The 27,504-nt window shown below is 41.9% G+C and overlaps 1 protein-coding gene across 1 annotated transcript in view; it reads right to left on the bottom strand.

Annotated features, from left to right (window-relative positions):
• LOC128735032 (uncharacterized) overlaps window positions 1-27,504 on the bottom strand; it is a 128,741-nt gene that overhangs the window by 52,227 nt on the left and 49,010 nt on the right. The window lies entirely within an intron of this gene.

Here is a 27,504-nt window from a genome sequence, read left to right as displayed (position 1 = left end):
AATTCTTAGAAGATTTTCCGATCGATTGGTGTAAGAATATTGAAAATCGATCGGAAAACCGCTGAGCTATTAGCGCTCAAAACCTTTCATTTTTCGTGACGCTCGCATTTTTCGATTTTTTGGAATGACACCCTATCTCAAAACTTGCCGTAAGACGTAGTCCTACGTCAAAAACTACTTACGCATTGCCACGAAAAGTATTGACTATGATTCTGAGGAGGGAAAAGCGCTTGGAGGACAGGGATTGTGAAGTGTGAAGAACACCCATGCCAGGGTAATGAGACGCGCATGTTCTATGAGAAAATGATCCAATATCGTAAAGGATACACACCAAAACCTGTTATGTACCAGGACAAGGAAGGAAACGTGGTCACAAACGAGCGCGGGGTGATCCAGAGGTGAAAGCAGTTCTTCGATGAGCATCTCAACGGCAATATAACAAATGAATCGTTAGTTTGAAGGACCCCACAAGCGCTATTTGACATGACATGAAATTTTCATGAGCTTTTAAAAGTTTTGAATCCTCGTGGCTTTCTACATTCTTAAATTCTGGAAAAAGTTGGTTCTTTTAGTAGGAGTTGAAAATGTTTTGCGAAAATCAGTTTTTTGTTGTTTTCCTACAATTGTGTCAGAAGCATATGTGAGGTTTCTCAAACAAACGATTCAAAGAGAGACAGAACACACGATAACAGCACAGCCGGCGCTCTATCTTGAAGAGATCCGAAGAGAAATCAGGCAGCTGAAGCATAATTGAACCACCGGAAAGGACCGACTCCCGGCAGAGCTCTACAAAAATGGCCAAGAATCACTATTAACGGCACTCACTGGATAACTTCAAGGATTTGGGTGGAGGCGAAACTACCGGAGAAGTGAATGGAAGGTGTGGTTTATTTCATCTACAAAAAGGGCGGTTGGCTAGATTGGTGTGGCATTACGCTGGTGCTCTCCCAGGTTTTGTTACGTCGTCTATCCCCAATAGCAAGAGAATTTGAGAGACAGAATCAGGCGGGCTTTATAGGAGCGCACACTACTATGGGTAAAATTTTCACACTCCCACAAACGCTCCAGAAATGTCGGGAGTACAACATGCCCATGCATTTTCGTGGATTTCAGAACAGCATACGATACAGTCGATTTTTCTGACAAACTGACGCGGCGGATCAAAGCTACCCAGGAACAAGTGATGCGCTACGTGCGTGTTTCAGGGGCACTCTTGAGTCCCTTCGAATCGCGCGAAGGGTTGCGGAGAGGCGATAGACTGTCCTGTATGTTATTCAACATCGCTATTTAAGGTATGACCCGGCGAGCGGGTATCGAAACGAGAGGAACGATCTACAACTACCAACTTCTAGCCTTCGCAGACCTCGACATCATTACAACAAATCTTGGGACGGCGGAGACAATCTGCGCCAGACTAAAGGCGCAGGCTAGGAGAAATGGATTACAACTCAATAGGTTGAAAACGAAATATATGGCAGGAGGCTCCAGAGAAAATAACGTTCGGCTACCACAGACGGTGACTATTGACGGTTATGAACTGGAAGTGGTTGATGATTTCGTATATTTGGGATCTGTGGTCTCCGCCGACAGGAATACGAGTAAGGAGATTCAATGACGCATTTAAGTTGGAAGTCGAGCATGTTGTTACCTCCGCAAGACGCATCGATCAAGAAGCATACGCCGCCTCACAAAAATGACGAAAGAACCCCAACGGCATCAACAATGGAGAAGCTCATCGTGCGAAATGGCTCGACCATGTTGAAGCCGACTTGCGTGCGTCGAGACGCTCAACGAATCGACGACGAGTATCCTAGGACCGAATACAGTGGAGAGGAATTCTTGATACGGCAAGAGCCACCCCGGCTTTATGCCGCTAGAAGTAAGTAAGATCATGGCCATATGTTACATAGCCCCGGAGTTATTCCGGTCTTTCTTGGGGACCGGCAACATGACATTTTCAGATAGTTTTGAAATTTATTTGCTGCAGTTACGAGCCATGATACGCGCCATCCGGAGCTGAAAGCTGATTATAAATCCGGAACCGATTCCCTGGAGGGACATTTTAACATCAGTAAAATATGTCATGTGGCATATCAATAGCAGCAGCATTTAACAGAATAGCGATTGGTGATCAGCTCATCTCTCAGCCAGGCTTCATTTTGCTCATCATATATATAAAACGCTCACAACTCACTTAAGTGCTTTCATTTTCTGTTCAACCGTTTCCTCTCCCACGGCAGAAGCCTGCTCTCAGCCCATAAGACCGAATCCATACCTCGGACATGTTTCTTTTCTGATCTAAACACGGAATGGATTTTCATCTGAAGAATTAGTATTTTGTAGAGCGCGAGTTCCATACGGAGTTTAAGGCTACGCATCTGTCATCACGGTTCACGTCGTTGTAACGTGTAACTAACGCACCAAGGTAAACAAATTCGTCGACCGCGTCAAAAGTAGTTATCCATTGGGTATTTCTCTTGAAAATTTGGGTACAAGTAGTTTAGATTGTATTGTTCATACAGTATTTTTATCGCTGTCAGTTTTTCAAAAATTGGAAAAAATTTAAAAAAAACAACTTGCAATCGTGCAATTAACGGTGACGTTACTACGAAGCTCTGAGCGCTGAATGGAAGGATTAGTGATCAAGATCACAAGCGTGTCGTCAAAGCGTTTGAATGGAATCCCAGCGCTTCGGTCAGGGATGTGGCCAAAACGTTGAATTTGTCAAAGTCTTTCGTTCAAAGAGCCTAGGATCGGGAGGGACTGTATACATACAAAATGCAGAAGACTGCAAATCGTGACGAACGGCAAAATACGGTGGGAACGGGCCCGGAAACTGTACAGCCATGTGCTGGCGAAGCCTCTCGTCATGGATGATGAGACTTACGACAAGGCGAATCTCCGGCAGCTTCCGAGGCTCTCTGCCCGGCACTAATTGGATGTACCGGAGGAAATAAGGAAGCAGAAACTGTCAACGTTTGCCAATAAATACATGATTTAACAAGCGATCTGCTCATGTGGCAAACGGAATGCACCGTTCGTAACTACCGGGACTGTAGTAAACGGGCTGATCTACCTCAAGGAGTGTCTCCAGAAGCGTTTGCTTGCTCTGTTGAAGCAACACGAGGGCCCTACGATCTTCTGGTAGGATTTAGCTTCGTGCCACTATTCAAAGGATCTTTTCGAGCTTAAGATTTATTAGGTTAATAATTAGATGTTTTTGTATTTTATTGTATAGATAAGTAAACGCCTGGTGAATGACCAACTGGTTAAAACCACATTAAAAAAAAATAAGTAAACGATGCAATGGTGCTAGAGATCATTTCCATATTGAAAGGTGTGAATAGAGACCGCTACTATTAGCACCAATACAACACTAATATATTTTTTAGCATAATCTTAAAATCATTCATTATGCAAAGAAAAACTATGATTAATTCAATTTTGATTATTATATTTCATTGTACCTTAGAAGAAAAGACCGCTGGTTTTGTCTCGGCTCAGTTAATTTTTTATACACAGCACATAAACTTGTTTCTCGTTCCCAAAATATTTTTAATGTTTATGTTAAGAAAACATTAAGACAGCGTAACAAGATCTAATTTCCAGCAACTGTTATAGTTTGCGATAAATTTCCTCAACATCGCAACATTCAGAGCCTATCTATAGTGCAATGATTAAAAACACCTAAAACATGAAAACAATGCGTAAATTAGCAAAACTTTTAGCCAAAAAAAACACCAACTGCCGGTGGCAAAAATTAGTTGGGAAAAAGCAAATCACTCTTTTCCCCCTGGAATAATTTTCCATTTCATATTAGGTTGCGCAAAAGCAAGGCAAAACGTTGCCAGTTTCCGCGAGTTAGGAAATTTAGTTTTCGGCAGTCACAGTAATTAATTGGACCGTAATGTATAGCTAATTGACGACTAAACGCGAGTTTTTTAAAGTAGCGGATAAATTAGTCTGCTGAAGCGCGATGATATAGTAGCACCGAGGTCCGACCGATCCATATTCCCAGACAATTTTCCGCTTGTTAGTGACTAATCTTGAGTTCTGTGATGTTCAATGTAGGAAGCAAACGGAGGTGGGTCCACGCTGGGGCAGAATGTAATCGAACACAGGAAACTTTTTTCGCAAAACCGTTCGTTTGCAGCAGCAGGGCTGAAAAAGGCCGGCACATTGCTTAGATTAATTCGAACTGTTTTGCACGATTAAGAATAACTGGCAGAGGGTGAATATATTCGTATGTACAATTGAACATGCTGCAAGAAATTGTTTCCGAAGGGGAGATATCAAATTTAGATACAACAAGTATAATAAATTTTTGGGGGACTCCCAATATCGCAGGACAAAAGTTTTGCGAACAAATGAACGATAATAGTAACGAACCTAAAGCCATTCGAACGTGAAAGGGATGTTTCGTTTAATCCTCCAGGAAATTAAACAAGTATATTCATACCAACAGCTGCTGTATGCGATAAATTTTTGATGATTTGCATTAAATTCGGTAACTCATGCAATAAAACCTTTACTTAACATATTGCAGCCTTAACTCAAGCGTTAAAAGAAGTTTAGAGTTTTCGTGAAACAAATTTGAAAATGTTCCAGTTTTAACTAATTTTATTTGGCCGTCGTCGGTAAAACTTTCATCGTGCCAATCAAAAATGTGTTTTTCTAATAAACGCGCACATAAGGTGAGAAGCGTGCTACGTGTGATAGTTCTGCAGGGCAAAAATCGCCGGAAAAATCCATACTGCGCCCTTGTCATTATGCCGCATATCGGTAACGGACTCTAAGCTACACTGTGTTAACTACATGTTGCTTTTCGCGCTGCCAAATACATATGTAGGTTTTTACCTCGTACCTATCACATTGTGGCGGTGTGTTCAAGGCCAACACGTGGGTAAATGTGGCATGCGACTAATAAACAAACTGCCTTCGCGCAATTTGCAATTAATTAATCGCCCCAGTAGCGTAACACCAACGCTAGTCTGTTCCGCAGGTAATCCGTTAGAGGAAAAGAATGTGGGAGTGACCGGACCTTTTGCCAAAGCCGCACTAGCCGAATGTGGTTGCGGAAACAATTGATGGTGATCTGAATGTTTGCCCAAAAATGGCATCCTTTAGTAGCACGATGGCCAACAATAGGAGGAAGAGTAGGAGGTGGAATCGATTAACTCCACCCACCAACGATTGGATGGCTGCCGAATCAAACCAGCAAGCCGCGATGCGAATAATTTACATCGCAGTCCAAATCATTAAATCGTGGCTAAATGTGATTAACTGATGGTAAGCGTGAGTTGGCAATGGTTCATGAAGAAATAATTCGTGCATTCTTGTGCGGGAAAATTCTTGTTCGGTCTCTGAAACCACGTACACAGTAACGAAAATGAAATACGGTTCACGTGCGGTAAATTCCTCAAACGAAGGCACACTTTTTCGTGCTACCGCCGGAGCTTGGCACGGAACTGAGCGGATACCGTGCAATAAAATATGTGTAATTCTGCGTGCTAATCAGACATTTTTGGAGAATTATCGTACAATTCATAATTATACAGCAAAATATGTACAAACAGCGCACGTATGAATCGCTTGTGAAAAAATCGCAAAACAGTCATAGGTATGTCAGAGTACTTAACCGAAAAATCTTACCGCAAAATAGTATGTATATGAACGATCAACAGGTCGAGGAACTTTCCGGATAGGAAATTTTTGACGACTAGCACTGCGGTACGGTACGATGCATCGTTGTGGTTTCAAATCAAATATGGGTCATACAACAATATTCCTTATCATTGGACGCAGTTATAATATGGCTCTATAGGAGAGGAAAAAAAATCATTGTGGTTTCCCGCAACATGCAATATGTGCCAAATAATTATTATTGACATTCCTCAACTATAATCATTGGTTAATCGAGGCCTTTATTGAGACCAAAGTTCAAAATGCGTTTTTTTGCTCAACATGTTGCAACGTAGCTGTATTCTTTTATTAAAATCAATGATTAGAACTAATAACTATTTTTGTAGCAGAAATTTGTTTTGTGTAGCTCACATTGTAAGCATTTTTTATCTAATTATAGTTTTACAGATTAGGTTTACACAGGGTAAACTTACAATAAGTAATTTCCTCATTTCCCTTCAAACATACTTCAATTTTCCTTTATTTACTATCTTTCCTCCTTTCACTAGGTTTTTTGATTTCTTTGCCTATACGTTTTCCTTATAAATTAAATTAATAAATTATAATCACTTCTTTCTTATGAACTATCTACTTACGACTGCTATTCGTTTTACGATAATAGGGTATGTTGTTGCTTCGTCGTAATTGCCTACTCCCATCCTATCCAACACAAATTATTAAAAAAATCAGCCTTTTTTAGACACACAATGCAAAATTAGTTATTCCCTGATATTTTAGTGTGTTGACTATCACACGCGATCAATCAAAGTCTACTAAGATCTATTTAAATGCTTTTTTTCATTAAAAAATTTCTACCAGCCAAATTTCCTACGTTTTTTCGTGCGACGAAGAAAATGTCTACTAATCCCCGGTCAACATTGTTACATAATATTAACCAGATTGTTACGTAACTCTGTTATGATGTGACGTTGAAGTTACGTAACCTGAGAGTAACATGATGGTTGAAATTTCCCACTTTTTTACATAACATTGTTACATTACAATGTAACATTGCGATAATGTTTATGATGTGAGGTTGTAGTTACGTAACCTGAGGGTAACAGGATGGTTGAAATTTCCCACTTTTTTACATAACATTGTTATATTACAATGTAACATTGCGATAATGTTTATGTAACATTACAATAACATTAAAGCAATGTAACGTTACGTTACATTATTGCCATTGTTATGTAACAATCCTATTATTTCTGTTATGTAACAATATAAATGTTTTTGTAACGTCACAAAAAATACTTAACTGTGACACCTCAATAATACTTGCCACCATGTATGTACAGCCTCGAAAATACTATGCGAATTGACTAACTGCTAGCAAGTGCACTTAAATGCTGATCATAAACTCACGTAGTTTACGATTAGCTTGCAAGCGCATTTACTAGCAGCTACATAGTCAATTCACCTAGTATTTTCGAGACTTTACATATATTCAGGCCTCCGTCACCAATCTTTGTTCCTTAAATAATCGACAAATAAAAAGTACATTTAGATTCCAAATAATTTATTGCGGAGTTTCCACCTATTTAGAGTCCCACGCGAAAATTATTAGCGTGGTTATTTTCTGCGTTTACCACAGATATTTGCAATTTAGCAATTTAAACCATCAGTTGGTCGTTATTGCCTCCCCACTGCACCCCTCCTTGCTTGACAAGCATAGTTTTACTGTGTTTAGTAGGTACAGGATAATTATTTAAAAAACGTATTTGCGTAGGACTCGTAAAATTTCTGCAAGGTACAATATTATTCGATTCCTTTTAATTCATGTAGGGTAGATGCTCGAGTAGTTGTGGTAGTACCTATAGTGGTGGAAACTTTAGATATTCCGTTATTTTTGCAGATTTTGGTACAGTTTGACAAGTATCGATATACCAGTACCAGTTTCATTTGGTAAGCATCAAACGTCACACGCAGTGCCTTGTAAGTCGCAAGGGCCTGCAGTGTCGTCGTCCCGCCAGTAAAAACAAAGTTAGATTAAACTTCTCGGTCGGTGGTTCTACAGTAGACGAAGGAAGAGGCACAGTTGGTGTCTAAAAATAACCCAACCCATGTCGCTAGCTTAATAAGGGGGGTTTGCAGTCTATTTTGTCCACTATTTTGACCTCTGTGGTGAACACACGGTGTTCAACACTGAAAGTAACACAATGTTGCTGTTTAGTAACACAGAAGTAACATTGTAATGTTACGCGATTTATTGTTGCTGTTGTTAGATTTTACATTGATTTTACACGTTTGTTTTTGTTTTCCCCCAGTTATATCCCGGTAAAAAAAAGTTTGTTTGAATGAAAAACGATAAGTTTTTGTGGCCTTTTGCACCGGGCTTAGCAAGCTCTATTCTCTTTCTCTTTTCAGGTTACGTAAAACCACCGACAGCACAGGTCTGGAGTTAGCCAGTATCTTATTTTCAAACATTGTACAGTAGACTCTCGGAAAAGTTAATCGATTGGGGAATGGGTTGATTAACTTTTCCGAAATATTAACTTTTCTGAGTAGTCCTAAGAATCGTCGAAAATGATAAATACAAAAGCGAAAAATATATTCTCGGATACAGGATACACATTTTTAGGAATCTGGAAGTTGTAATGTAAAGAAATATGTAGCAAGATCCTTATGAAATGATACTTAGTTCCTTTCAGTAAATTTAAAATAGTCGGTTATTCTAGTTTACTTTTGATTTTTCGTAGTCTACGACAACGTTTTGACAATGTTCGCGCTTATTTTTTGTTTCCTACTGTTCCTTCTTTCGCATTTAAAATTCAATCTGAGTTCGCGATTTTCCAGTTTGTTATCAAAAATCCTGAAGTAACTATGTGCCCGTATTGAACTATTACTACAACTGTCCGGTACAAGAGTTTGATTTAATCCCAGCTATGATGATACTCTGTATGAAGTTATGGAAAGGCGATAATAATCCGAAAAATGAGAAATAAAGATAGAAGGAAAACACACGTGTGTGAATGAACGCTTTGGACAACCAATAAATTTAAACTCTCAGAAAAGTTAAGCCAAAAATTAACTTTTTAGAGCGTTGCATGAGAGCTAATGTTCGCTTAACTTTTCTGAACAATTAACTTTTCAGAGAGTTAACTTTTCCGAGAGTCTACTGTATTGGAATATTATGTTTGCATGTCTACTTCCGTCTTTTATACTTGTGTTGCCGCAGCATATTATTGGAGGATTTGCCTGAAATGTGTAATGTGCGTTAATGACATATTATTTGGGTAGTCGCCGGAATCGAAACCACAACGAACATTGAATGGATTATTGAAAATACCGTAGCTAGTTTCAGAGTAACAACTAGTTGCTTCTGGTGCTGGTGGACAATTATAGATAAAATTAACAAAAGGGCGAATGTCGCAAATGTAAACAAAACGGGTGAGAGTTATTTTTTGCTGGGCCAGTATAGGAAAATCAACCCTCACTCGGTTTGTTTACGCTTGCGACATTCGCCCTTTTGTTAATTCTATCTTCAATTAATTGTGTATTACCTAGTGTATTACCGTCAGAAGCAAAGTATTGTCACTGCAAAACTGGCTATCTTCAATGATCCACTGCACATGGTTTCTAATAAATTTATCAGAAAATTTAAAAAATCCGGTAAAAAGTACCAATCCGGCTTCATGTGTCAGAAAACCGGCCTTTTTGCAGGATTGACCGGCCACCGGCTTTGCAGGTGAAAAACCGGTCGGGCCGGCCAAAAACCGGCCACTTGGCAACCCTATTACATCGTCGCACTGCCCATCACCGATGTTGACAGGCCGAAAATAAACACAGGCGGCTACAGAGACTATAGCATTACAGAGGCGCCGAAAATCTGCTAAATTTTGAAACAAAACGGAGAGTACAGCACTCGTTCGCTAATTGCACGAATGAGGCGATGCGATTAGCGAATTTCGTTTTTTAATTGCACGTTGGTTGCCAACATTTATTGTAAAACGTGATGCGTTATCACTGTAAAGAACTCTTCACATGCATTCACACGTACGTTAAATTTTGGGGAAAACATTTAGATTTTTACAAACGAACTAAAAGCCTAATAAAAATGCGTTCAATTAATCAAAGTTTAGCCAAATTTGCATGAATTTGTTTGTAATGTATCTACGTAATGCAGAGATAGAGAGTTTGCATTCGGCAACGTTGCATTTTTGTTTATAGCAACCACCTGGGAAACCACGTGTAGTTTGACAGATAACTGCTTTTTAGTTGCACGATCGTGCAGTTAGCGGACGTGCAATTAAAAGACGGTGCGATTAGAGGACGTGCAATTAGCGCACGAGTGCTGTACTATCATAAATAAAGGTAACTCTCCCCTTTCGTTCAAAATTGAGCGGTTTTTGTGTGTCACGGCGCCTCTGTAATCATAGTCTCTGTACTCTGTACAGGCGGCCATGTTTTTGGATTTGAAACTAACTAACTGGAACTTCTTGATCGCAGCATAATAACATAATATCGTTCCTGCCATTTTCTGTACTTCCGATTTGATGCTCGATGCTTTAGCTAGTTCCAAATGGCAGCTTGAACAGGCCAGTACGATCAAAACCAAACGAAAATCAGCAATGAAAAAATGTTTGTATGAGTTGAGGCGTATTCACTTCGTCGGTTGCTGTCAGTTGTAGTAGAAACGTAGTGCTTAATCCGCAACATGCAAAATGTACCAAATAAAAATGTTATTGACATTCTCCAATTAGGGAAAGTGTACCAGTTATGGCGATAGCACCAGTTATTGCTATAATGTAGCAAAAACTGAAAATATAAGGAAATGAAACATTTTCGGGTGGTTAAATGTAATAAGATATGAAAAGTAATAACGCATTCATTACTCAAAATAATAGTAATTAATTGTTATGAGAAATTTCACAAGTAGTTATAGTTTTTCTGTACTCGTGTATCGTGTTGTTCATATTTTTATCGTTTTGCTAACGCACATATCATTTAAAAATAGTCTCTCACAACTGAATGTTCGGAATATCTATCAATGAATTTCACGTAAGGCATCACAAAGAATTGTATTTTTCCATGAACAGTGAAATTCTTTATTATATTATCTAATTGTCGAATTTATCGCTATCACTGTAACTGGTGAAAACAAACGCAATGTTCCCTACTTGGCACCATGCGAAATGGAATATAGCGCGCAAAGAAATGTTGGAACACCAGTCGTCGTCATAGTGAGCATAAACAAATAACGTGGTCGACAGTTATCGTTGTGTTTTGTGTTTCCGGCTAATTTTTGTGGTTTTAATGCGATATTTTAAATATAAAGCAATAACAGGATCGGGTGCCGTCCTTGTGTATAGTGTTTCCGGCCAATTTTTGTCGTTTCAATCGTGGTCGGCAGTCGCCATCTGTAGTGCTTCCAGCTAATTTGTCTAGTTTGTGCTGTCTGAAATTGCATTCTCATTTCAGGTTCGTAGAATCTGTTATCACTCTTAAACAGCAATAATAAATTTAATTTTTAGTATGGAAAAAGTATCTAAACAGTACAACGAAGGTAAGACAGAACATTATTCAGAAGAAGCGATTACAAAATGCATCGCACAGATTAGAGGAGAAAATGTGAAAACCAAATTATCAGTGTACGCAGCTTGCAAGCTGCACAACGTTCCGATGTCCACGGCGCGGTATCGGTTGAGCGATCAGTGGAAGAATAAGAGTTTTCCGGGATCACGATCGGTACTGACCAAGATGAAGTAAAAATAACCGACTGGTCGACTGGGATGCAAGAGCGCGGATTTCCGGTTTCACGTGGGACACTGATTTTTAAAGTGGCTGATTTTCTAAAATCAAACCCGCGAGACACCCCATTTAAAAATAATCGCCCTGGTAAGTGAAAATTATTCTTCAACTACAAAATTAGTGCAAAATAATGGCGCTTGTAGGATGAAAATGGTTCGCGTCGTTCATGCGTCGGAATCCGGGTTATTCTCTCCGTACACCGGAGGCTATCTCCTCAGCCAGTGCACGAGTTAGTGAGAATGACATTCGCGGATGGTTTCGTACTATTCACGATTGGCTTGCGAAAAATGAAATGCTCGATATCCTGGATCACCCTGAGAGAATTTATAATGGCGATGAGACATCGTTTTACTTACGCCCCAAGTCCAAAGAAGTCATTGCTAGGACTGGTTCACGCAACGTGTACGAAGTGAAGCAAGCACCGGAAAAGCAGAACGTTACGGTGATGTTTTCGTTTAACGTCGGCCATCCTCGTCCGAAGTTGCCAACAGATAATGTTACGGGCGACATACACAACAATCCGGAGGTGTTCGGGTTCGGTACTCGGCGTTTGTCACTGGTTTTAGAGCTGCCACCTACCCCACGCCGTGTTGGATAGCACCGTAATTACTCGAAACGGTACCATCCTGTGCTAACTGCTAAGGAAAGACTAGAAGAAATGCGGAAAAAGGAGAACGAGAAAAAGGAAATGGAGGAAAGAAAGAAACAGAGAGCACTAGAACGCGAGGCAATAAAATTGAAGTGCGAAGAAAGCAATCCTCATAATATCCGAATATCTGACTAATTATATAATTTAAGATAATTTCTTTAAAAAAATGAAATTCTAAATATAACTAGATCATTGAGAAATCACAAACGCTATTTCTAAGGTCACGCTAGTTTGGGGATGTCTAAATTGATTAACTTGTGACAAGTTTCATTTAAATGGTACTAATCTTTAACCCATATTTTTAGTTCGTATTCACTTAGAGCAATTTTGAAATTTGTCGATAGTGAAAAGTATCGGAGTCTTAAAACCTTGATCACAAAACCACAAAACTACATACGCGTTGTCGCGTTCAACGGACATATTTCGAATTACATATGTGGTCCGGGGTAAGAGACAACGATTCAATGTAAATCAAACCAAATCGTGCAACATGTCGAATTTTATGGTTTTCTATGTTTACTCTTTGACGGTAAATTTAATTCTAGTTTCGATCGGTCGAACATATTCCGCGTCAAGTGCTAGATTAAACTAAAAGAAAGGCAAGTCTACATCTTTGAGTGGATGTAATCAAGTTCAATAAACTCAATACACATCTTTAAAAAGTAATCTTCTACTTTCGGAGGAAAAAGTGGGGTTTTTTTTCAGAAATTTCCGGTATAGCCATAACTGGTACTTTTTTATCGCGAATAAAAGAACACTATAGCCAAAACTGGTGCATTAGAATGAAGTTTTCAAATCGCGTTAAAACAATAAATTATGTCTAAATTAAGAGTTTTTCAGTATATAATGACTGAAACCCGTTCAAATTTCGTTAAGGAAATGTAGAGACTCAAATTTCATTATTATAACACGTGGAAATATCTTAAATAGTGACATTTCGTGCTAACTATAGCCATGACTGGTGCATTTACCCTATAATGATTGGTTTGATCGAATTCAAACATTCTTCTGAGTAAACATGTTGGAAAAGTAATTCTGAACAGGAGATCGAATTGTTGCAGACGAATAATTTCAAATTCACCATATCTCAATTGCTTAAATTGACTAATGCAATGTATATGCTATGAAAATAGGACCAATATAAACAATTGGACTAATAATGGCACCACCACTCTGGTTAGATTTTTTTTATAACAAAAATCATGATCACCATGAGTCACCGATAAAAACAAACTCCTTAAATAGTAATTTATTTTTCATATGTAAACTCAATCAACTGTTGCATGTTTCTGGAGGTAACTCAATATATGTACGCGAAAACATACCACAAGCTGCTTTTAGGTTCCGGAAAATACTGAACTTTTTCGTTTGTTTACTGGCAGGTGGGTTACAGTTTTGCAGTGTCATTTTTCGTCCTGAAAAGTTACCATCCTCGCTGGCAAATAGTCCACTAGCATCAATTCAATCACCTGCGGTACACCTAAATTTTGCTCATCATTTGCCTTGCATCCAGCACAATAGCATCATAATGAGGAGGAACAAAACTTCCAAATCATATCAAATAACAGGCAGACTGCAAATGCTGCACGCCCCTTTGGAAGAGCACCAGACTCTGTGCTCTATCATTGCTCCGCGAGGCACAAAAAGTTGTCAAAACCAGCTCCTTTTCTTTCCAAACATTTATCCCGAGCGTGCTCAATCAGCGGAAGAGCATCTGAAACACACTGTGACATTTGGAGAATGTGACAATGTGTTCCAAAAAAGTGCACCTTTTGCTGACCCTTCCTCGGCGCTACCCCAGTCCTGGTGCACTAAATCCGGATCCCTATGCGGAGTGGCACATGCCATTGTCAAAACTGGAAAGGAACCCGGCAATTCATTCAGCAAGCTAGTCTAAGATGATACGGAAAACGAAGGATGATTGACCAGAACAAAATGAAAATGAAATTGATGCACTCGACATGTACATTCAGTTTGGCGGAATGGGCCAAGATGGAAACATGATGCTGCCAGGCTTGCTCTCGTTCTCGGCATCCAACATCCTTCTATACAGCTTGCCCGGTGGAAAACGCGGTAGCGCATGGTGGAAGGTCGAGGTCAGGGTTCGATGGTATTGAAAAACGTGCAACGTATGGTTAATACTAATTGACTTAAGAGAGCACCCGGTTTGCGAGGCAAACCTTCAACTGGAAGCCTTTTTCGATTCACTTAGCAGTGATGTAATTACTCGTTCTCAATTCAAGTTGCGCCATATAAAAGTACATCACACAAATGGATTCAATCGTAGTCAGCTTAAGTAATAGCATGACATAATTAGAATATTAAAATAACAATAATAAGACGTGTTTTTGAAATTAATTGAGCCAAAAAACATTTTATTTTTCCTCACGGCAATTGTACACAGGAGCTAATACCCGACTGATCTCAGTGATTCCATGACTTCTATGGTTCAAAAAATAAAAGCAAGCTGTTTGCTTGCGTACCGGGAAGAGGAGGCGCGACGCACATGAAAATGTGCATTATGGCACGCTTGTTAAGACATCAAGAAACACCGGTTCCAGTGGTTCGAGACAGCAAAAGATGGAAGCTGCAAGAACCAAAAAAAAAACCAAGCTTTTCGATGATCAGAGGACGGCAAGAACGGCGAAACGAGACTGCGGAAAAAAGATGCAAAATACCACTGCAATAGATTTAGGAAAAATGTGAAACCTAAGACCAATATTGTTGCAGCCGCTACTCATGTCAACATCCTGTGTTTGCATACAGACTCGACTGCCACAGTGCGGCGAGAGTTGTACCTATGATATCATTTTTTACGTGTTCTCAAATATAGTAATAATAAACACACTTGATTCTACGCTCGTTTTGCAGCGCACTAACATAAGAATTTATGTTGAACGAAATTGTAATGGGCGCATGTTGATCAGATAATTTTACTCCGTTACATAATGAAAGAGTGCTTGTGTTGCGGTTATGGGTATAAACATAATCATGCAATTAGCAATTTAGCTTAAGTTTTCGTTAAGATATCCCATTTTACAATCATAAAATTATGTATAATATCGTTCAGTTGGGCACAGGCGACGCACTTCAATGCCGTTGTTGGCTGGTTAAGAGTTTTATTCACGCGGTGTTTCGTATGATAAACATGAACCGTATCGAAACCCTCATCCTTCTCATCAGAAATTGAACTTGATGCTAGTAAACCGATACCAAACCGAACCGATAAGTGTTGTACGAACGAAAAATCTTTTGCGCAAGTTAATGAGGATGGCACATTTTAAAATGGTGTATTTATCGGTTTCACTATTTGTAGCTGAGGTGGCACGTCGTCCTCACAATCGTGACAAGCGTCGTTGCATCTATCGCAAACAATCATGGTGAAGTAATTAACGAAACTAAAGTAGGCCGTTTTGGTAAACGGTAAGCACATGGAGCAGTTCGCTAAGAAAGAAAGCTCTACTATACCGTTAAACTCAATATTACCCATCGGCGAGCCTCCAAAGTAACGTCATCGTCATGAGGCGCGGTGGCACCAATCCATCCATGTCTAAAGCCATGGCTACTGTTTCTTCCCGGAGTAAACATTCTAGTCTTACCTGTCTAGAATTCATTCTAGTGTAAAGACGTCAAACAATGCTTGCAGTGTGAAGCATTTATGGGTTCTTCGATCCAATTGCTAAAAATGATGCGGATTTAAAAACCATGAACTTTATATCGTTTAAAACGGGTGAAGATTAGACATATCAAAGCAATGCGCTTGATCCGGACAGCTGGTGACATGAGATATCTTTTAGGGAGTTTGAAAATAATACAAAATACTTATTGGGCGCCATCGGAGGTCTTGATATATTCTGCCACACCACGAAATTGTTAAGAGTGGAACCCTAGTTCCTGCGAACACCGTCGACACTCCAGCATTATGCAGCTGGACGCTAGAACGCAACAAATTAGCTTCTGGAAACTCCAATTGCCCCACAGCAATCGAATTATTCCCGCCAGCATGCAACAGTCATTCCGGCACACCATGTGGTTACGCAGGACGGAGTCAAAAACTCCCTTTGCACAGTTTATACAGTACTCAAGCAGCAATGTAAGTTTTATTGTACTCTTATAACGGTTTTCATGGCTGATATCGACTAAAACGAAATATCTTCTGACCACGGTCTATTCCCTTGTGATCGTAATCAATTGACCAGCAATCTCTCATGGAGCGATGGAGTATTGATTGCAATCAATAACGTTATGAAATGCGAGTCCATTATTCTTGAGGATTGGTATGAGCTCGAAGAAATCGTAGTCTGCATGCTTCTACTGAAATTGAGCTTAACAGATGCAATGCTTGCCCATAACTTTAGATAGATTGATCATTTTATCAACAGGAATGCTACTCTTGGATCTTGCATTTACCGATATGCCGGGGTATTTTGACACAATTCGATAATTGAAAGTTAACCTAGGAGTGCTCATGAAAGATAATGATGTCCTCATTCTCAATACTGATCTCCAAGAAGTCAAAAGAAAAATTGGGTTGCTGAAGACCAACAAAGCCGGAGGTAAGGACCGCCTACCGGCAGAGCTTTGTTAACATAGCCGAGAAACGCTGACAACGGTTCTAGACTGGGTTATTTCAAAGATTTGGGCGGAGAAGAAGCTATCGGAAGAATGGATGGAAGGATCGGTTTGTCCCTTCTACAGAACGGGTGATCAGTTGTACAACGCATCCTTCTTAATCTTCTACTTCTTCTACCAGCCAAGAATGAGAGTGGCTCTTGTCGTATCAAGAATTTCTCTTCACTGTACTCGGTCCTGGGATACTCGTCGGGATACGTCCTGGGATTCGTTGCGCGTCTCGACACACGCAAGTCAGCTTCAACCTGGCCAAAACATCTAGCACGTCGAGCTCCTTTATTCCTGGTGCCGGTTTTTGAACGGATTTCACTGCACAGTCGTCCGACATCTTTGCGACGTGGCCGGCCCACTATAGCCGTCCCAACTTTCGACAGGTGTACGATGGGAATTTCTCCAAGTAGTGCCTGCAACTCGTGGTTCATACGCCAACGCCATTCTCCGCTATCCGTTTGCACACGCCCAAAAATAGTCCGCAACACGTTTCGCGAATATGACAAGTGCATGTATGTCTTCCGCAAGCAAAGTTACTGTCTCAAGTTACTGTCAGCGTTTTGTACGTCGTCAGCTTTGTACGGCGGCGTATACTCCTTGATCAAAGCGTCTTGCGGAGGGAAAAGTAGGCTCGACTTCCACCTTGAATGTGTCGTTGAATCTCCTTACTCGAAACGATGGTTCTACAATTGATCAAAGGTAGGAGTCAAAACGACTACTTGTTAAGCGTAGCTACCAATAGCCCCCCTCCTCACCTTTCCGCTCTTCCCCCTCCTTCACCAAAAATTTTTCATTCCTTTCCCCTACTGTCCTTTCATCAATTGTAGAACCATCGTTTCAAAAATAAAATATTAATATATATGTATGACCGCATTTCAAGGTCAAGACTAAAAACATGAGATTAGTCTACTCCTTATTCGTATTATTGTCGGTGGTGACCAAAAAAGCAAAGCAAAGCAAGGCCTAGGTGCTACATTCCGTTATCGAAACTTGACCTTCTGTTTTTATACGACAGACTTCGCAGCCAGCTGTTAGAGTGCAGGACAATTGCAGGGCTAGTTGCTACGATCCTATTGACTCTACCAGCCTCTCCCAGTCGAGATTCGAACATACGACTGGCTTATTAGACCAGCGTCATACCTCGGAGCCAACTGGGAGGCTGATGACCAGAGATCCGAAATATACGAATTCATCAACCATCGGCATCAATAGTCACTGTCCGTGACCGTCGTCAATAGTCACTGTCCGTGGAAAGCAAACGTTGCATTCTCTGGAGCCTCTTCCTACCATATATTTGGTTTTCGCCCAAATCCTCTTAGCCTCCCTTTTTAGTCTGGTGTAGATTTCCTCCGCCGTCCCAAGGTTTCTAGTAATGATGCTGAGGTCATCTGCGAAGGGTAGGAATTGTCTACTGTTGCTGAAGATCGTTCCTCTCGTTTTGATGCCCGCTCACCGGATCACACCTTCAATAGTGATATTGAATAACATACAAGACAGTCCTGCAACCCTTTGTGCGATTTGGAAGAACTCAAGAGTGCCCCCGAAACGCGCATGTAGCACCCACGAATCACATGTTTACTAATTTCAAAGCAGTGTACGATGATGCATGAACACGGTTTTCTAGACAACTCCACGCGGGACAACTCTGGACAACTTCGACGCGGGTGATCACACGACAGGCACGATGACCGGTAACCGTTGACGGCGACGAAGAAGTTTAACTAAGCTTAGTAATGTAATTGGTTAAACAACACACTCGACTAGGGTTTGAGAGCTGTGAGGTCGACTCTCATCTTCGCTAGGTCTATATTTTTGGCCAAATATCAAGAATTTTCAGTTAAGCATTTATTTTTCCCCAACCGCAAAACACTACGATCAAGAAATTTACGCCACCGTACGAATCTGCCAATGTACACAACTTTTATTAGACCGGCTGTTTTTTATGGACTTCAAGTCGTGATGCTGCTCACGGAGGACATATGCGCCCTTGCCGTGTTCGAGCGGAAGGTGCTGTGGATGATATATGGAGGAGTATAAAGCGAAAGTGGAGAGTGGCGAAGGCGCATGAATCACGAGCTATAGGCACTGCATGGAGAAATTCCCATCGTACATCTGCTGAAAGCTAGATGCCGGGCCTAACATGTCGAAAACACCTTTTTTTAACAACCTCACCGGCACCAGGAATAACGTGCAAGATAGCTCGACCAGGTCGAAACTGATTTGCGGCATCTGAGACGACTGGGAGATTGGCGACGAATAGTCCAAGATCGACTTGATTGGAGACCGGTTCTATGCTACCGACGACGGTACCCATTTTTGAGAGAGTATTTAGTAAAGCATCACCCGTACAGCAGCAAAACTCCTTTGTACACATTCCGTTCCGAAATATCAATCAGCCACTTATACAGTTTTCTGTGGACAAAGTTCAGTAAGCCCCAGAAGATCTCGACTAAACGAAAGGACCCGGAACAGACGGTCTACCTCCTATTATTTTGATGTCATGTGCCGTTCCGCCTGCATTACCTATTGCTGCTGTTTTTAACCACTCGGTTCAGGAAAAATAATCCCAGCTACATGGAAAGTGTCATCCATCGTTCCAAATCACAAGTCCGAACGTCTTAATTCGTTAATCAACTGTCGGGGTATATCCATACTTTGCTACCTGAGTAAAGTATTTGAAAAACTGATCAACAGAATATTCTACAGAGCAGTTGCACCGATCATCCCTTACAGTCAGCATACAATCTCATCAATAACAAATTAAATCACAACAGATTTCCATCATAATTCACAGAATTAAAGCACATACTCGTCATACCGTAAAGCCTTTGTAAAAGCGAACTCCTTACTTACTTACTTACTTACTTAGGTGGCTTGCCGTCCTAAGACAAAGCCTGTTGAACAAAATTTCTCCATGTAACTCGGTTGAGGGCTACCGCTCTCCAATTCCTCGGACACCGAGTACTCTCCGCCAGATCTCGCTCCACCTGGTCTAACCATCTTGCTCGCTGCGCTCCTGGTCGTCTTGTTCCTACCGGATTTGAGGCGAACACCATCTTTGCAGGGTAGTTGTCCGGCATTCTTGCAACATGCCCTGCCCATCGCATCCGTCCAGCTTTAGCCACCTTCTGGATACTGGGTTCGCCATAGAGCTGTGCGAGTTCATGGTTCATCCTCCGCCTCCATACTCCGTTCTCCTGTACGCCGCCGAAGATCGTTCTTAGCACTCGTCGTTCGAAAACTCCGAGCACTCGCAGGTCCTCCTCGAGCATTGTCCATGTTTCATGCCCGTAGAGAACAACCGGTCTAATAAGCGTCTTGTACAGGGTGCACTTTGTACGGGGACTTAGTCTGCTCGACCGCAATTGCTTGTGGAGCCCATAGTAAGCACGACTTCCGCTGATAATACGCCTCCGAATCTCACGGCTGGTATCATTGTCCGCCGTTACCAGTGAGCCAAGGTAGACAAATTCATCGAATACCTCAAACTCATCGCCGTCGATCAATATACTACTGCCCAAGCGGTGTCGTTCGGCCTCAGTACCGCTGGCCAGCATGTACTTTGTTTTAGACGTATTTACCTTTAACCCAATCTTTTCTGCTTCGCGCTTTAGTCTGGTGTACTGTTCAGCCACAGCCATAGATGTTCTACCGATAATATCCATGTCATCGGCAAAGCAGACGAATTGACTAGATTTGTTGAATATCGTGCCCCGCGTGTTGATATCCGCTCGGTTCATAACACCTTGTAGCGCTATGTTGAACAGCAGGCATGAAAGACCTTCACCTTGACGAAGCCCTCTGTGTGATTCGAATGAACTTGACAATCCACCCGAAATCCGAACACAGCACTGCGTACCATCCATCGTAGATTTAATCAGTTTGATGAGCTTCCTGGGGAAGCTGTTCTCGTCCATGATTTTCCATAGCTCTTTCCGGTCGATGGTATCATATGCGGCTTTGAAGTCAACGAATAAATGATGCGTGGGAACTCTGTATTCACGGCCCTTTTGGAGGATTTGCCGCAGTGTAAATATTTGATCCGTTGTAGACCGACCTTCGACGAAGCCGGCTTGATAAGTTCCCACAAATCTATTCGCAATTGGTGATAGACGGCGAAAAATGATTTGGGACAGCACTTTATAAGCGGCATTGAGAACGGTGATCGCTCGATAGTTCTCACAGTCCAACTTGTCGCCCTTTTTGTAGATCGGGCAGATAACCCCATCTTTCCACTCCTCCGGTAGCTGTTCCGTATCCCAAATTCTAACAATTAGTCGGTGTAGACAAACGGCCAGCTTTTCTGGTCCCATTTTAATAAGCTCCGCTCCGATGCCATCTTTTCCAGCTGACTTGTTGTTCTTTAGCTGCATGATGGCCTCCTTAACTTCGCCTATCGTTGGGGCTGGCACCTCTTCCCCGTTTGCTGCACCGTCGAAATCGCTTTCCCCGCCGCCATGGTTTTCCGCCTGGGCGCCATTCAGGTGTTCGTCGAAGTGCTGCTTCCACCTATCCGTCACCTCACGATCGTCCGTCAGAATACTGCCAGTTTTATCCCGACACATTTCGGCTCGCGGCACAAAGCCTTTGCGGGATCCGTTCAGTTTCTGGTAGAACTTCCGCGTTTCCTGAGAACGATGCAGCCGCTCCAACTCCGCATATTCCTGCTCTTTCAGGTTGCGCTTTTTCTCCCGAAAGATTTGGTTTCGCTGCATCTTCTTCTGTTTGTGTCTTTCCACGTTCTGACGTGTGGCACTGCGCATCTTGGCCGCCCGCGCAGCGTTCTCCTCATCCATCACCCTCCTACATTCATCGTCAAACCAATCATTCCGCTGATTCCGGGCCACATGCCCGATGGAGCTCTCCGCTACACTGCTGATGGCTGTTTTGATAGTGTTCCAACAGTCCTCGAGAGGGGCTTCGTCCAGCTCGTCCTCTTCCGGCAGTGCAGCTTCGAGTGAATGCGCGTAGTTTGCGGCGACGTCTGGCTGCTTCAGCCGCGCGAGATCTAACCGAGGCTGGCGTCGGTACCGAATGTTGTTCACAACGGAGAGTCTTGGGCGCATCTTAACCATCACTAGGTAGTGGTCCGAGTCAACATTAGCGCTTCGATAGGATCTGACGTCGATAATGTCTGAGAAGTGCCGACTGTCGATCAAAACGTGGTCGATCTGTGATTCTGTCTGATTTGGTGACCTCCAGGTGTACTTATGGTGGATTCTGTGCTGGAAAAAGGTACTACGTACGGCCATATTCTTGGAGGCGGCAAAGTCGATAAGTCTTAGGCCCATTTCATTGGTTCGCTGGTGTGCACTGAACCTTCCAATCACCGGTTTGTATTCCTCCTCCTGGCCGACCTGAGCATTGAAATCCCCGATGACGATCTCGATATCATGTTTTGGGCAGCGGTCGTATTCACTCTCCAACTGCGCGTAGAATTCATCCTTGTCGTAATCGGTACTTCTGAGGTGAGGGCTGTGCACGTTGATGATGCTTATGTTGAAGAATCGGCCCTTGATTCTCAACCTGCACATTCGAGGATTGATTGGCCACCACCCAATCACCCGTTTCCGCATCTCGCCCATCACTATGAAAGCTGTACCCAGCTCGTGTGTGTTGCCGCAGCTCTGGTAGATGGTATGTCCATCTCTGAACGTACGTACCGTTGAGCTCTTCCAGCACACCTCCTGCAGCGCTACGACGTCGAACTTGCGGCTCTTCAATACGTCGGAGAGCACTCGAGTGCTCCCTTGGAAGTTGAGAGATCGGCAGTTCCACGTCCCGAGTTTCCAATCCATAGTCCTTTTTCGTCGCGTGGGTCTATTCCGATTGTTCCAGTAAGAATATATTTGTTCTTCGTTCCATGCTTTAATATTTTTCGTGGTGACGGCTTGCAAAGCCTGCTACACCAACCCCCTGTTTCGCCGGAGGGCCAACGAAGCTCGAAAGAGCCCTCCTTTCCTGTCAGCATACGACCTTGGCTTCCACCGGGGTTGGTTACCCGATCTCCACCAAAGTTGCTCGTATCCCGGCTGGTACCACGAGGCGGTAGGAATAGGAGTTGCTGAATAAGAGGCTATGAACCACTGTAGGGTCTATTTTATGCCTACACGTGCACAAGGCACCGACGGTACGCATTATTCAGCCGTTTACCAGCCAGCGAACTCCTTGCACTCGAGAATATTTTGCATATCGTCTGGTGTACCCCAAGGTAGTATGCTTGGCTCTCTCATCTTTTTAATCTATATTAACGGCTTGTCATCGAAATTCTTTTTGCCGACGATCTAAACATTTGTCGTGTTATTCCCGTTGCCTGTGAACAGTAAAAAATACAAGGCAATTTCCTACAGACGCTGCAACACTGTTTCTCTTCATCAATATAAAATAGGATCAAATTTGTAGTTTGTTATTTCTTGTCTGGATTGTCTGGATCTTGTCAATTCTGTACGCGATCTACGTGTTACTATCGACTGGAAGCTGAGTTTTTTTTCGAGATAACACATGACCTTGACGTATATTTTGAGGAGTCTGGGAGCACGGTTCCGGTTGTTTGTTTTCATTCGAACGCTCCGTTTTTCTAGAAATTTTCAGTGTCAAATCATAGTATTTATTGATATAGTTTGCGCGAGTGTACTGTTTAGTGTTTGTTCTTTCCTGTAGTATGCTGATCATGTCGATTGGCAAGAGATAAGTATACATTTTCAAAGTTAAAGTAGTTTCCAAACACATGTCATGGAAACAAAACAAACCTGATAAATTAATATTTTTTTTTTTTTTTTTGAAACGATGGTTCTACAATTGATGAAGGGACGGTAGGGGAAAGAAATGAAAATTTTTTGGTGAAGGAGGGGGAAGAGCGGAAAGGAAGGGGGGGGGTTATTGGTAGCTATGCTTGACAAGTAGTCATTTTGACTCCTACCTTTTGTCCAATGCTGGAAGGTGCATGAGTCGAACCATGCTGTAATCTGAGATTATAACCGGATTCGAACCCACAACACCAGCGAACCACATGCCCTGGAGGGTGTTGTGGGTTCGAATCCGGTTATAATCTCAGATTACAGCATGGTTCGACTCATGCACCTTCCAGCATTGGACAAAAGGTAGGAGTCAAAATGACTACTTGTCAAGCATAGCTACCAATAACCTCCCCCCCTTCCTTTCCGCTCTTCCCCCTCCTTCACCAAAAAATTTTCATTTCTTTCCCCTACCGTCCCTTCATCAATTGTAGAACCATCGTTTCAAAAAAAAAAAAAAAAAAAATATTAATATATGTATGACCTCATTCCAAGGTCAAGACTAAAATCTTGAGATTAGCCTAAACCTGATAAACCCCGATAAAGTTCTTCCAGATGCCAATTATCGAAAATGATTTTCGATATTTATTGACGAAAAGTGGTTTCATTTGACGTGTAGTTGGTGCTACGGTAGCAATTATTCTTTTATTGCAATTTTGCAATTATGATTTTGTTTAACTAAATACGTGCCAGAATAATGAAAATTATTCTGGAAGTATGGATATGTAAAAATATCCATGCGGGGCTTATTGTTTATGAAGGCGACCTCGGAATGTACGTGTATATCCAGGTATTCTAGGAATGGGTCGCTGGATGAACAATAGAGCTATCACCTTCCATCTCCAGGACAAAAATAATTTGCATTTACAGAAACAAACTTTCTGGATGCAAGTAATTTTTTTACATAAAAGCGCTGCCGGTCAGTGAGCGATGGATTGTAGACACAGACACACACACACACACACACACACACACACACACATACACATACACACGCACGCACGCACACACACACACACACAAACACACGCGCGCGCACACACACACACACACACACACACATACACACACACACACACACACACACACACGCACACGCACGCACACACACACACACACGCACACACACACACACACACACACACACACACACACACACACACACACACACACACACACACACACACACACACACACACACACACACACACACACACACACACACACACACACACACACACACACACACACACACACACACACACACACACACACACACACACACACACACACACACACACACACACACACACACACACACACACACACACACACACACACACACACACACACACACACACACACACACACACACACACACACACACACACACACTGGTGTACTAAAGACATATACAAAATTTCTAATACATTCAACATCACCTTCAATAAAAAATAAACATTGAACTAAAAATCTAAAAAAAGTAATAACGATCATACATTATCAACTATGTTTTCATGGCTTGATTTCGACTGCACGAGCACGAGCGGGCATCCGGAGGGCGTAAGCAAACACGTCACTATTCAAGACAACTGTTCTTGAAAAACGGTGTCAGTTTTTACATATATACGAACAGCAGAGAAAGATTAACAGATTAATTTCATAATGTGGAAATGCGTCCGAGAAGTCACAACAAATAGAAGCAGATGTTCGGCTTTTCGAAAAAAAAGGAATGAACGGATCCAGTTGTTGTTAGACCCACAACACTTGCGGCGTGGTGTAGAAAAGTTGCTGCTTGGTTTGGCTGCCGTCTGCCGCCTGCAGTCGGCCACAGTGCCCGTGCCGTGGACGGATGAGACGCGCATCCAATAAAATAAAACACGAGAAAATCATACCGCTCTCACGTCTGTGCTCGTCTTGAATGAATGCCTTCGTTCCTTCATTCGTCCATTCGTCCGGAATAGCCATTGATCCACAAGAACTGTGCCGCGTTCTTGCCTCGGTACACAAAACAGCGAACAAGAGTAAAACGTTGTTGATCCGGCCGCGCTTGAACGCGTTTCTCACGTTGTCACCACGCAAAGGGCCTATGCAACGGGTACAAGCAGTGAACCCGCCGCCGCCGCTGATGGTTGTGTACGTACATCAACTAGATGAAACAACTACTTTTCCCTTATTCACGCTTATATCGATGCCTATTACCAATTGTGGTTTAGTTTTTTTTGTATGTTACGCTATCCGAACGTCAAGGTACAATTTTCACATCTCATCAACACCGTTAAAAAAAGTCTCTTGCGCAGTTTGCGTTGTGCTCAAGGCGGTAGGGTACAAAAGAACCATCATCGGAATGAAAGTCGGTTACTTATATACTTTTGCTTCTGTTGTTTAACAAGCAACTCTATTTTAAACCGAAACATAACTGAAGGCTATTTGGCTGGAATAAAAGAAGATTTAAATAAAAACTAAACTTACTAAAAAGCCGCATATTGGCATGTTCTTGTCTTGCAATATGGCTCGCATCGTTGGGTGGATTAGGCAAGGTTTTTCCGGAATTCGATATCATAGTTCAGACCGTCGTCGTCGTCGTCGTCATCGTTTTATGCTCTTGCAATACGCAATGTTTCTTCCTGCATTTCAGTTCGAAAGTTGTTGGTTTTTCTTCGTCCCGCGTGTTTTTCCAGCTTTGCAGCTCTTTGCTGCTCAATTCATCTGATCCGACCGAATGTTCATCGCGCGAGGGAGCAACGAAAAAAAAGCCAGCTTTGGGAAAATAGAGCACACAGGCCTATAAACGTAACACCCGTTATGATTGTTTATTAAAGATGGATGATTTTATTTTCCATTTTTATTTTTTTGTTCGTTTCCATCATGTGCTGTAATTTTTGTGTTTCTCTTTCCGACCTGGCCGGTCAATTGCTTTTGAGAAACTGATCGCACACACTGACTCCGTCGAGAGCGCAGTGCCACTGTACTGGGAAGTAATTGTTTCTCCGGGGGAAAGTTCTATTCTGCAGATGGAGATGAGTGACGTAACAGTTCATTATTTTTGCTGCAATTTATCGAATTACGGATGCAACGAGTGATGTAATGATCGCTTAATTGTAAGAGAAATTAAACTATAACGCTAAAAATACAGGTCCGTGCACGAAATACACTGCACAGTGCGTTCCGTTTGTTTCGTTTTGTAATGCGTGAACTTTCAACTTTGGATTGAATAAAATTGCAAATTCATTCTGTATAACTACTATTCAAAATATATTTTATTTATTCGTAAAAATAAAATAGATTTTATAAAAGCCTAGAAAGAAAAACTAAACTACACTGCGGTGACCTACAAAGGTATACAACAATTTCAAGTGCAATATATTCATTCCAGCGGCAGCAGCAGTAGCAGAAGGATAATTTGCATATTTCCGTCTGTATTACGAACTGACTACAGCTTTTCGCGGGCGGGTTTTCTGGCTTTTCGGTTGTCGAAGAGCAAGCAAGAAAAGTGAAACACGTTTTTCTCTACGTACGGAAAATAATCAAAGAAAAACCCGCCCGGCACGATAGAGACGTTTCCTGCAGAGCGTCGCGGCGCATTCTTCAACCGCATAGCGGCAAACTCCCGAACCAAAAACAGGACACACTGCCTTCGTTGGGAAGTTGAGAACCATGAAACGGTAAAAACCCAAAGTCTTTTTCAGCAACCAACAGCTCATATATAGAAAATAAAATTATACTGCATAATGCAACTACAAGCCGAGCGTACTTAGGCACTTCACTCCGTGTTATTTGGATTTTCCTGGTTTTGCCGCCAAGAAACGGCTGCAGACAGTAACGTGAAATATTGCCCCCAGAGTGGAAGTGGAATATAATTGAAAGTTCCTTTCCTTGTCGCCAAACCGCTCCATGCAAATGGCGCTGCCGTGCGAAAGAGCAAACGGGAACTTTGAGGAATAAAAGTATTACCACCATATACGAGCAATCATGGTGCGTGTAGGGTACTCATGAGGAGAA

Source organism: Sabethes cyaneus, chromosome 2 (assembly GCF_943734655.1).
Source record: "Sabethes cyaneus chromosome 2, idSabCyanKW18_F2, whole genome shotgun sequence".
In the NCBI taxonomy this organism is placed as follows: Eukaryota; Metazoa; Arthropoda; class Insecta; order Diptera; family Culicidae; genus Sabethes; species Sabethes cyaneus.
The sequence above is the reverse complement of the archived record's forward strand: the minus strand, read 5'-3'. Positions and strand labels throughout refer to the sequence as shown.